The sequence below is a fragment of the Acipenser ruthenus genome, chromosome 13 (assembly GCF_902713425.1).
Source record: "Acipenser ruthenus chromosome 13, fAciRut3.2 maternal haplotype, whole genome shotgun sequence".
NCBI lineage: Eukaryota > Metazoa > Chordata > Actinopteri > Acipenseriformes > Acipenseridae > Acipenser > Acipenser ruthenus.
Window position 1 is genome coordinate 39,872,838 of NC_081201.1, and position 11,075 is coordinate 39,883,912.

Consider the following 11,075-nt stretch of genomic DNA (forward strand, 5'->3'; position numbering starts at 1 on the left):
CATATTCAATCAGGGAGCATGGATAGCAGAGAGCATTTGTAAATCATATTCTGCCGGTGATAAAGCCTCCTGCACATTGACTGGTCACTTTCTCATTCTGCATGCAGAAATCAACCTTTCGCCATCCTCCACTGAATTACAGAGCAGTAGCATTGCTCCTCTGGGGCTAATTAAATAAAGTGGCTTGGAATTGAGTCCGGCTGACGGCATTAAGTGGAGTGCTGCAGCAGAGTTCAGTTCATAGCAGAACACTAACTTCGTGTCGTGTCTTAGAATCCAATACAAGGCCAACACTAGCTAAAGTGAATTCAATACTGGTGCCCTTTTCTTTTAAATGTCTTGGATTCCCAATAGTATTCTTTACTTCTGACATACAGACACATACACTCAAAAGCACAACAGAAACTAGCCAGACAGATGATTCAGGTCGTGCCTCCCATCAGGGTAACGAAGGCCCTTGGTATTTGTGTTCATTCATTTAGGATGGGGGATACTAAATATACTAAATATAATAGGGAATGTATCTGTTTTATATTGCATGTTACATTTTATCCAAGCCTTTTACTTTACAATGACACGTTTTTTATTTTATATGTAATTAAATAATTTGGTAACAATTTAGTTTCTGATTAGTGCATGTATACATTTAAACGATCAGGATTTTTCAAACTGATAATATACAGAGTAAATACAGAAGTAGTAAATGTTGTGTGTTTGATTTACGAATCGCTCCTGTAAATAAACTGAAATTACATTAAACTAAAGAGGATGTATCTGTTTAGTTAGTGTGTTTTTGGATTATGCTTTTCTGTGAGCAAGTCTACATTATGGATGTTTATGAAAGATAAGAGTTCTATTCTCTTATTGTCAAAGCAGGGCTAGTTTAATGCAAATTAATGCTTTATCCAAATGCTTTGTTTGCATCAAAAAATGAGAAGTCTGAGTCGACACAGTGTCTGTCCGAGAGCTGTGTCTTGAAAGCCTCATTGCTGACTGGTTTCTCAGCTCATGCTGGTTACTTTTCCCCTCCAGCCCCAGGGCAAGAAGCTAATGATTGGGGGGGATTATATAGAGTTCCTGGGCACTCAGAACACAGGTAGGTCCCATTGGGGCTGAAGCTGTTGCCATCAAGGAAATTGGACGATTTGTATATTCTGCTGGTTGCTTCTCTCTCGTTTGTTACAGTCCTTTTGTATAGTTCTTTCTCATTTTGGTACAGTCCTTGGTGTAGTTCTCTCTCTTGTTTGGTACAGTCCTTTGTGTAGTTTTCTCTCGTTTGGTACAGTCCTTTGTGTAGTTCTCTCTATCGGTTGGTACAGTATTTTGTGTAGTTCTCTCTCGTTTGGTACAGTCCTTTGTGTAGTTCTCTCATTTGGTACAGTCCTTTGTGTAGTTCTCTCTTGTTTGTAGGTACAGTAACATTGATTAAATACACAAGAGCCTGGTCAAACATTTATTGGTTCAATTTAGACAGTTAAGTAACTTCAAATGGCATTTTCTTTATTTATTTTACTATCATGTTTGCAATCATCTGAGTGGTTGTTATTGCAATACGCTCCATCGTCCTGTAGAGCACTGCTGTGTATTGCCAGGAACTCAAAAGTTAACCCGAGCCAAGGTGGCAGAGATGACAAGAGGGCTCTGGTTCTTCTATGAATACACACAGGCTGATCTGTAAACAGATCCGAGACTCCTTGGCAGGCAGCTAGAACTGAAGAGCCACTCCTCCACTCTGGTGAAACTCCTCAACACGGGCTTCTAGAAAACAACAGCAACACAGCACAGCTACTTGCTATTTAAAAACCATGAACATGGAAACTCCTGTGTCAGGTCCTGGGTTTGAATCTGAGCTGGGGGACAGAATGGAGGCTGCAGGGGAGTGTGGATCGCTTGTGTCAGAATGGAGGCTGCAGGGCAGTGTGGGTCGCTTGTGTCAGAATGGAGGCTGCAGGGGAGTGTGGATCGCTTGTGTCAGAATGGAGCATGCAGGGGAGTGTGGGTCTCTTGTGTCAGAATGGAGCCTGCAGGGCAGTGTGGGTCTCTTGTGTCAGAATGGAGCCTGCAGGGGAGTGTGGGTCTCTTGTGTCAGAATGGAGCCTGCAGGGCAGTGTGGATCGCTTGTGTCAGAATGGAGCCTGCAGGGCAGTGTGGGTCGCTTGTGTCAGAATGGAGCCTGCAGGGCAGTGTGGGTCGCTTGTGTCAGAATGGAGCCTGCAGGGGAGTGTGGGTCGCTTGTGTCACAATGGAGCCTGCAGGGGAGTGTGGATCGCTTGTGTCAGAATGGAGGCTGCAGGGCAGTGTGGGTCGCTTGTCAGTCCTGGATGAGTTTGCCAGCAGTACCTTTCACTAGCATCTGCACGGCACCGCCTGTCTCTGCCATCCCTGTGGCTGAGCTCCCCACTGCTTATGTAACAATTTTAACAATCGGATATTGCTGAATAATTCCTACTCCCCTGTCGAGATGCCAGCTGCCAGCTGCCAAGAAAAGAAACTTCAAACGATGTTTGCATGGATTCGTTACGGATGATGAGCAGCAGAATGGGTTTTTGAGTGCACTGTGGAAACAAATTTAAATCCCATTTTTTAAAATATTTAACGTTTTTAGTGTGCAATCTGCTTCATTGTGATGAATATGGGAGATGACAAGGACTCTGAAAGTGGTTCTCTGGCTCTCGTTCTGTCTCTGCTGCAGAACTAAATACAATGCCTTGCTGTGTTTAGTTTAATGCACAGAAAGGACAAAGTACTCCCAGCATTGGAAGATGCAGGCTGTTCTTTGCCTCTATTTCCCTGCCTCCCTTTCATGGACTCCCTCTCCTTCCACTTGTCTCTGATCGTGTTACACTGTGTTCCAGTCAGCAGGCTTTAACCCTTGTGCTGTTTATTACATATGTTAGTGTTGTCTGTATGTGAGCTGATATGACTTGGAATTGTTACCGCTGCAGGGGAAGTGTCTTGGCGAGGTTGCCATGGTAACCCCGTTTTTAATGTTTCTTCCTGGATAGGAAAGCATTTGAATTTAATTCTCTGTCTTACTCTAACTGTCTCAATTGCTTTTTGTTTTTGTCACACTCCTCGTATAATTTCTCAACCCTGCTCACGTTCCTGTCAAGTTGTGTCATTTTGAGAAGCTTGTCTCCCTGCTTCCAACACCTTACAGCTGTGTGCAGTTCACTACCCTGGAGTCACAATTTCAATCAATGATCTGTTTCTAATATAATAGAGCAGCGTGCTGTCTGTTCCAGGAGCAGCCCAGGGGTGCAAGTCATGCAGGTAGCCTTACTGCTGCAGAGCTTGAGTGAAGTGATGCACTGATGTTTTGCCAAATGATGTATTTCACCCTTGTTTTCTTCCCAATTTGAAATGCCAGAGGTTGAATCTCACTGAAGCAGCTCACGTCTGAGGAGAGGACTGAAGATCAAGGGGCATCCTCTTTCCTCCCAGTAGATATTGACAGGCGTCTGAAAAGTTTTGAATTTCCAAAAAATGCACTAGTAAGCAAATGCACTCCAGAGCACCATTGAATAGCTGCTTCTGAGTTCTAGAAGGGACCCCCTCATGTCCATACGGGACAGCGTGCAGACTCTTCATCTCTGTAATGAAGGGACCCCCTCATGTCCATACGGGACAGCGTGCAGACTCTTCATCTCTGTAATGAAGGGACCCCCTCATGTCCATACGGGACAGCGTGCAGGCTGTTCATCTCTGTAATGAAGGGACCCCCTCATGTCCATACGGGACAGCGTGCAGACTCTTCATCTCTGTAATGAAGGGACCCCCTCATGTCCATACGGGACAGCGTGCAGGCTGTTCATCTCTGTAATGAAGGGACCCCCTCATGTCCATACGGGACAGCGTGCAGACTCTTCATCTCTGTAATGAAGGGACCCCCTCATGTCCATACGGGACAGCGTGCAGGCTGTTCATCTCTGTAATGAAGGGACCCCCTCATGTCCATACGGGACAGCGTGCAGGCTCTTCATCTCTGTAATGACATCTCTCTGGAATCCATTCATAAAGCCAGCATTTGTATCTTTAAACACAAAGCCCTGCTCTTGAATTAATTTCTGCTTAATAATCTGCTAACTAAGCTCGGCCCTCAGCCCCCAGTCGGTTTGATAATGAAATTCACACCCATTACTCAAATAGCCCATTAGCTAGTGGATAGGAAAATTGTTTGCTGCTGAGAATTGATGCGCCAGTGCCAGCACCCTGCCATTAGCCTTAGAAAGGGATTTCTGATTGGAAAAGCAATGCTGAGCCCGTTCCTTTTTATAGTGGAGACACTTCAGAAATATCCAGGCCGATATGAATAGACATCCTGCCAAAACCAAAGAGAAAGGATGACAAAAAGACACAGGGCAGTCTGGGTAAAAAAATAAATGTGCCAGTTCAGCCTTGCCAACAGGACCTCAGAGCTTCTATTCATACCCAAACCCCAAAACAAAGGACCCAATAATAATAAATTCATAATAAATTCATAATAATAATAATAATAATACGGCTGCAGTGGGACCCTGCAGTTCCTGTTAAAAGCATTTGTCATTTTATAATTCCAGTTTGCATTTCATTCTTTTTTGTTTTATAATGGCTGTGTGGGCTCTGACAGTGTTTTGAAGCTGAGGAGCTGTAAAAATGCAAACGAGTTCTTTATTTGTCTGTGTGATTTAATACTGTGGCCTATTGGTTGTGGCTGAGGGACCAGGAGGCAGAGAGGCTGTGTTTGCAATAATGCAGAAGCGTGAATTTATTTATTTATTGATACAGAACACAAAAAACTAAAAGAAGAAAAACAATTGAAACACACTGGGCAAGTATAGTTTGCAGAAAAAGAAAGCGTTTTTATCAAATGAGAGAACACTTGGAATTGTGTAGGGCTGAGAACATGCTTTTTGAAGGGTGCCAAGCTCTGAGGTTACTACTGTATAAATGCCACTGTGAAATCAAAGAGAAGCACAGCAGAAGCCGGACAGACTCTCTGAGGGCCCCCATTGCAACAGAGTAGGTGTGATTAATGCAGTCCAATTCAGAACAAGCAGCATTGCAGCCATTACAGGGGTATTCATCTGACGGTTTAATAGTCAGCTGTGCCTACACTATATACTCAAGTAGGCTGGGGTCCATTTTACATTGTCTTATAACAATGTACAACAGCATATCTCACGTGGAAAGTAGCCTAAAATAAATAATAAAGGATGCGTTCCCGTGGGAAACTGGAACAGAGTAAATCTGCGGTATGAAGATTAAAAGAGATTTAAAAAACCACTGAAGAAACAAATGTTTGTTTTATATATAAATACATAAATAAATAATAACAAATAATACATAGAAAAGGTGTGAGTTGAGGCTACTCAGGTTTTTAACAAATAACACTGAAATAAAAATTTTTAAAAAATTGTACAATATCTAAAAGAAAGCGAGTACATGGTACGGTTCGGTAAGTGTGACCCTGACTCTACTGTAGTGGGCATGAGTGAGTACTGATGACCAGCAAAGCTCATTAATCAACAGTTTGTTCCTTGAGTGAGGCCAGGACCCTGTTGCCTGTAAGTGTACCATGAAAGAGCTTCTAGTATATTTGTATTTCTGGGTTATGGAAATCAACGCCATCTGGGTTCAGAGGTCATGTGACAACTGACTGAATTGAAATAGGGCTGGGATAAATGCACCAACCCCAAAGGTACCAATATGAGGTTAAAACGTGACTCGTTGGGATATGTACTGTAAGGGGGATTCACACAACGAATGCAAAGGGGAGCTGCATCTTATTTGTGGTGTTTTTCTCATGTATCCCAGCCACTTCCAGCAAGGGTCAGTGTTGAGTCTTGAAGTGAAGTCTGTGGGTGCTCCTCCCTCTCCACTCCAAACACCGAGGCAGTGTAAAGTGAGTAAGGGAGAGGAAACCAGACCAGCGGGCAAGAAGTGAAAAGAAAGTGCGACTGTGCCTTTAAAAGGATTGGAAACCTTGAGGAGCAAGTGTTGTTGGGCTCAGCCCAAGAAGCAATGAATTATCCAAGAGCAAAGTGAAGTGGGCAGGTGGAGAGCCATTAGTCTCTGCACTCCGTGGTTAATGAAACAGGTCCTACATTGGGAAAGCAGACTTCTCTGTTGTGCATGAGCAGGCCATGCATCACCCCTGGAGTAGCCTGTCAGGGATCGTTCAGACAGCTGAGGAACAGAATGTGTGTGGAATGGATGACTGGGCATGAAATACAAGTGATGGATGGCGAGACTGAAGCTTGAGAAATGGTTTGTGGTCTTCGTCTTCAGAACCCTGGAATTGGTTCACTGCCTGGATAATATTCAGTCAACTCCTGGGATTGATGGTGTGCTGTACATAACACCATGGCCCAAGAAATCTAGGGAATTCATCAGATGAAAAACTATCAATCATACCAATCAGAAACCTGTCTAAGACAGGAGTCATTCATTCAAACCCAATAAGGGGTTTTAAAGACTGGGTTGTTGGCTAGACACACTGTGGACACTTTGCAATGAACTTTGACCCGGTTCATTTCTAAACTGGTGAAAATGTTATAACAATAACAAGTGCTGTTTATGAAAGAACACCTTTCCTTCATAGATTAGCAATAATGCACTATTACTGTAATCTGTCTGTCAGTTAATACAATGTACCTCAATGTAGTTTAACCCATTTACTGTGAACAGTGTCCCAACTGACATGAAAGCAAATAAAAAATGGATCTCTTGAACCCTAAGGAATGTTACAGATTTAGTGAAGAGTGGTATTCCTTTTTCAAATGGATCTCTTTGAACCCAAAGGAATATCTCTGTACAGATTGAGTGAGGAGTGGTATTCCTTCTTCAAATGGATCACTTTGAACCCTAAGGAATATCTCTGTACAGATTGAGTGAGGAGTGTTATTCCTTCTTCAAATGGATCTCTTTGAACCCAAAGGAATACCTCTACAGATTGAGTGAGGAGTGTTATTCCTTCTTCAAATGGATCACTTTGAACCCTAAGGAATATCTCTGTACAGATTGAGTGAGGAGTGGTATTCCTTCTTCAAATGGATCTCTTTGAACCCAAAGGAATATCTCTACAGATTGAGTGAGGAGTGGTATTCCTTCTTCAAATGGATCACTTTGAACCCAAAGGAATATCTCTTTACAGATTGAGTGAGGAGTGGTATTCCTTATTCAAATGGATCTCTTTGAACCCAAAGGAATATCTCTTTACAGATTGAGTGAGGAGTGGTATTCCTTCTTCAAATGGATCTCTTTGAACCCAAAGGAATATCTCTTCACGGTGGTATTCATCCTTAACAATATCTGCCTATGAAACCTGAGGCGCCTGTCTAATTTCTCAGTTCAGAGGAAAGTGGCAGTCATTACAATATTAGGGTGCAGAAACTCATGTAAACGTTTTTATTTATAGGGCACAATATGGGCTGAAACTGCTGAAAGTCTTATTGTCCAGATTGTAGAAAAGAAGCGCAGTTCCTCACCCTTTGCCTCCATTGTGTTGGACTTTCTCTTTCACTCAAACCTGCCTGTTCCTGTGTCTCTCCCTGCACGCCATTCTCTTTCACTGTCTGGTCCTGCCAATCTGCCACTTATTTTAGACCCACACTGTCTGTCTGCCTGTCTGTCTGTCTGCCTGTCTGTGACCTCTATTTATAATTGTGTTCTTGCTGGCTGTTTGTGCTTGCTGTTATTTGTCTACCTGTCAATATCGATTTATGTAATTGGATGCATATCCATGTAACGTTATTTATAAAGGATGAATGATCTAGCAGTAGAGCATTGCTGGAAGTGTGACAGACAGAGCCTCCCATTAGTCCATCGGTCTGATCTACTAGCTGTCATATATTATAAATCTCTGCTAGTCTCATTTCTATAGAGGCTTCGAATCTTGAATCTCTCGTTGTTTTGGAGGCCAACCAACACCATACCGTGGTCCAGTTAAGTTACTCTATATTTGTTCAATAACTCGTTATTTTAACAGAAAATTAGAAAGTATTAGAAACTAATACTATCCAGTTAAAAAAATATACAAAAGTGCCAAATACCCAGAATGAACAGCCACTATAACCATATGCATTTATAATACATGCAAAAAATATGCATGTATAATACCAAAAAACAAACATGCATTTATAATATACAAAAAAACATGTATTTATAATACATACAAACCTGAGACACACATTTCAGTCCACAAATCCCTCAACTACCATTGTGCATTTTTTTTTATTCCAAGCCCATTGTGTCTGTATTGTGTAAAAGTTATGGAAAATAATATTTTACCAGCAGTAAACCAAACATGAGATTCTGTAACGCTGTGTTCTGCACAGTAAAGTATGTCTTTATGGGAAAATCAATAGTTCATTTATTAAAAAGAAGAGTGACAGAGTTACGAGCTGAGCGAAGCCGAGATTCCACAGTCCTGACACATGCCACTGTCTAGATTGCTGGTCTGATTTACAGAGGGCTCATGTCTGACTGTATTGATTTTGATTTTGATCTTAAAATAAAAAAATACAAATCTTTACTCATCTGCCATTAACTGTCCTATATCTCTCACTCATACGGACTGATTTATAGCACTGCGAGGGACAGGCAGAAGCATCCTTTATACCTAGTATGAGTCTCTCTGAACACCAGAGACTGTAATTACCAGGGCATGCCAAGCATTAAACACGCTGTCTCTGCCAGCGAGCGTCTCTGCCAGTGAGCGTCTCTGCCTTTACTGTCTCTGCCAGCGCGCGTCTCTGCCTTTACTGTCTCTGCCAGCGCGCGTCTCTGCCTTTACTGTCTCTGCCAGCGCGCGTCTCTGCCTTTACTGTCTCTGCCAGCGAGCGTCTCTGCCTTTACTGTCTCTGCCAACGCACGTCTCTGCCTTTACTGTCTCTGCCAGCGCGCGTCTCTGCCTTTACTGTCTCTGCCTTTACTGTCTCTGCCAGCGCGCGTCTCTGCCTTTACTGTCTCTGCCAACGCACGTCTCTGCCTTTACTGTCTCTGCCTTTACTGTCTCTGCCAGCGCGCGTCTCTGCCTTTACTGTCTCTGCCAGCGAGCGTCTCTGCCAGCGCACGTCTCTGCCTTTACTGTCTCTGCCAGCGAGCATCTCTGCCTTTACTGTCTCTGCCAGCGCGCGTCTCTGCCTTTACTGTCTCTGCCAGCGAGCGTCTCTGCCTTTACTGTCTCTGCCAGCGAGCGTCTCTGCCTTTACTGTCTCTGCCAACGCACGTCTCTGCCTTTACTGTCTCTGCCAACGCACGTCTCTGCCTTTACTGTCTCTGCCTTTACTGTCTCTGCCAGCGCGCGTCTCTGCCTTTACTGTCTCTGCCAGCGAGCGTCTCTGCCAGCGCACGTCTCTGCCTTTACTGTCTCTGCCAGCGAGCATCTCTGCCTTTACTGTCTCTGCCAGCGCGCGTCTCTGCCTTTACTGTCTCTGCCAGCGAGCGTCTCTGCCTTTACTGTCTCTGCCAGCGAGCGTCTCTGCCTTTACTGTCTCTGCCAGCGCGCGTCTCTGCCTTTACTGTCTCTGCCAGCGCGCGTCTCTGCCTTTACTGTCTCTGCCAGCGAGCATCTCTGCCTTTACTGTCTCTGCCTTTACTGTCTCTGCCAGCGCACGTCTCTGCCTTTACTGTCTCTGCCTTTACTGTCTCTGCCTTTACTGTCTCTGCCAGCGAGCGTCTCTGCCAGCGCACGTCTCTGCCTTTACTGTCTCTGCCAGCGCGCGTCTCTGCCTTTACTGTCTCTGCCAGCGAGCGTCTCTGCCTTTACTGTCTCTGCCAGCGCACTTCTCTGTCTTTACTGTCTCTGCCAGCGCGCGTCTCTGCCTTTACTGTCTCTGCCAGCGAGCATCTCTGCCTTTACTGTCTCTGCCTTTACTGTCTCTGCCAGCGCACGTCTCTGCCTTTACTGTCTCTGCCAGCGAGCGTCTCTGCCTTTACTGTCTCTGCCAGCGAGCGTCTCTGCCTTTACTGTCTCTGCCAGCGCGCGTCTCTGCCTTTACTGTCTCTGCCTTTACTGTCTCTGCCAGCGCATGTCTCTGCCTTTACTGTCTCTGCCAGTGCGCGTCTCTGCCTTTACTGTCTCTGCCAGCGAGCGTCTCTGCCAGTGCGCGTCTCTGCCAGTGCGCGTCTCTGCCTTTACTGTCTCTGCCAGCGAGCGTCTCTGCCTTTACTATCTCTGCCAGCGCGCGACTCTGCCTTTACTGTCTCTGCCAGCGCGCATCTCTGCCTTTACTGTCTCTGCCAGCGAGCGTCTCTGCCTTTACTGTCTCTGCCAGCGAGCGTCTCTGCCTTTACTGTCTCTGCCAGCGAGCGTCTCTGCCTTTACTGTCTCTGCCAGCGCGCGTCTCTGCCTTTACTGTCTCTGCCAGCGCGCGTCTCTGCCTTTACTGTCTCTGCCAGCGCGCGTCTCTGCCTTTACTGTCTCTGCCAGCGCGCGTCTCTGCCAGCAAGCGTCTCTGCCTTTACTGTCTCTGCCAGCGAGCGTCTCTGCCAGTGCGCGTCTCTGCCTTTACTGTCTCTGCCAGCGAGCGTCTCTGCCTTTACTGTCTCTGCCAGCGAGCGTCTCTGCCTTTACTGTCTCTGCCAGCACGCGTCTCTGCCTTTACTGTCTCTGCCAGCGCGCATCTCTGCCTTTACTGTCTCTGCCAGCGAGCGTCTCTGCCTTTACTGTCTCTGCCAGCACGCATCTCTGCCTTTACTGTCTCTGCCAGCGAGCGTCTCTGCCTTTACTGTCTCTGCCAGCGAGCGTCTCTGCCTTTACTGTCTCTGCCAGCGCGCGTCTCTGCCTTTACTGTCTCTGCCAGCGCGCGTCTCTGCCTTTACTGTCTCTGCCAGCGCGCGTCTCTGCCTTTACTGTCTCTGCCAGCGCGCGTCTCTGCCAGCGAGCGTCTCTGCCTTTACTGTCTCTGCCAGCGAGCGTCTCTGCCTTTACTGTCTCTGCCAGCGCGCGTCTCTGCCTTTACTGTCTCTGCCAGCGCGCGTCTCTGCCTTTACTGTCTCTGCCAGCGCGCGTCTCTACCTTTACTGTCTCTGCCAGCGCGCGTCTCTGCCTTTACTGTCTCTGCCAACGAGCGTCTCTGCCTTTACTGTCT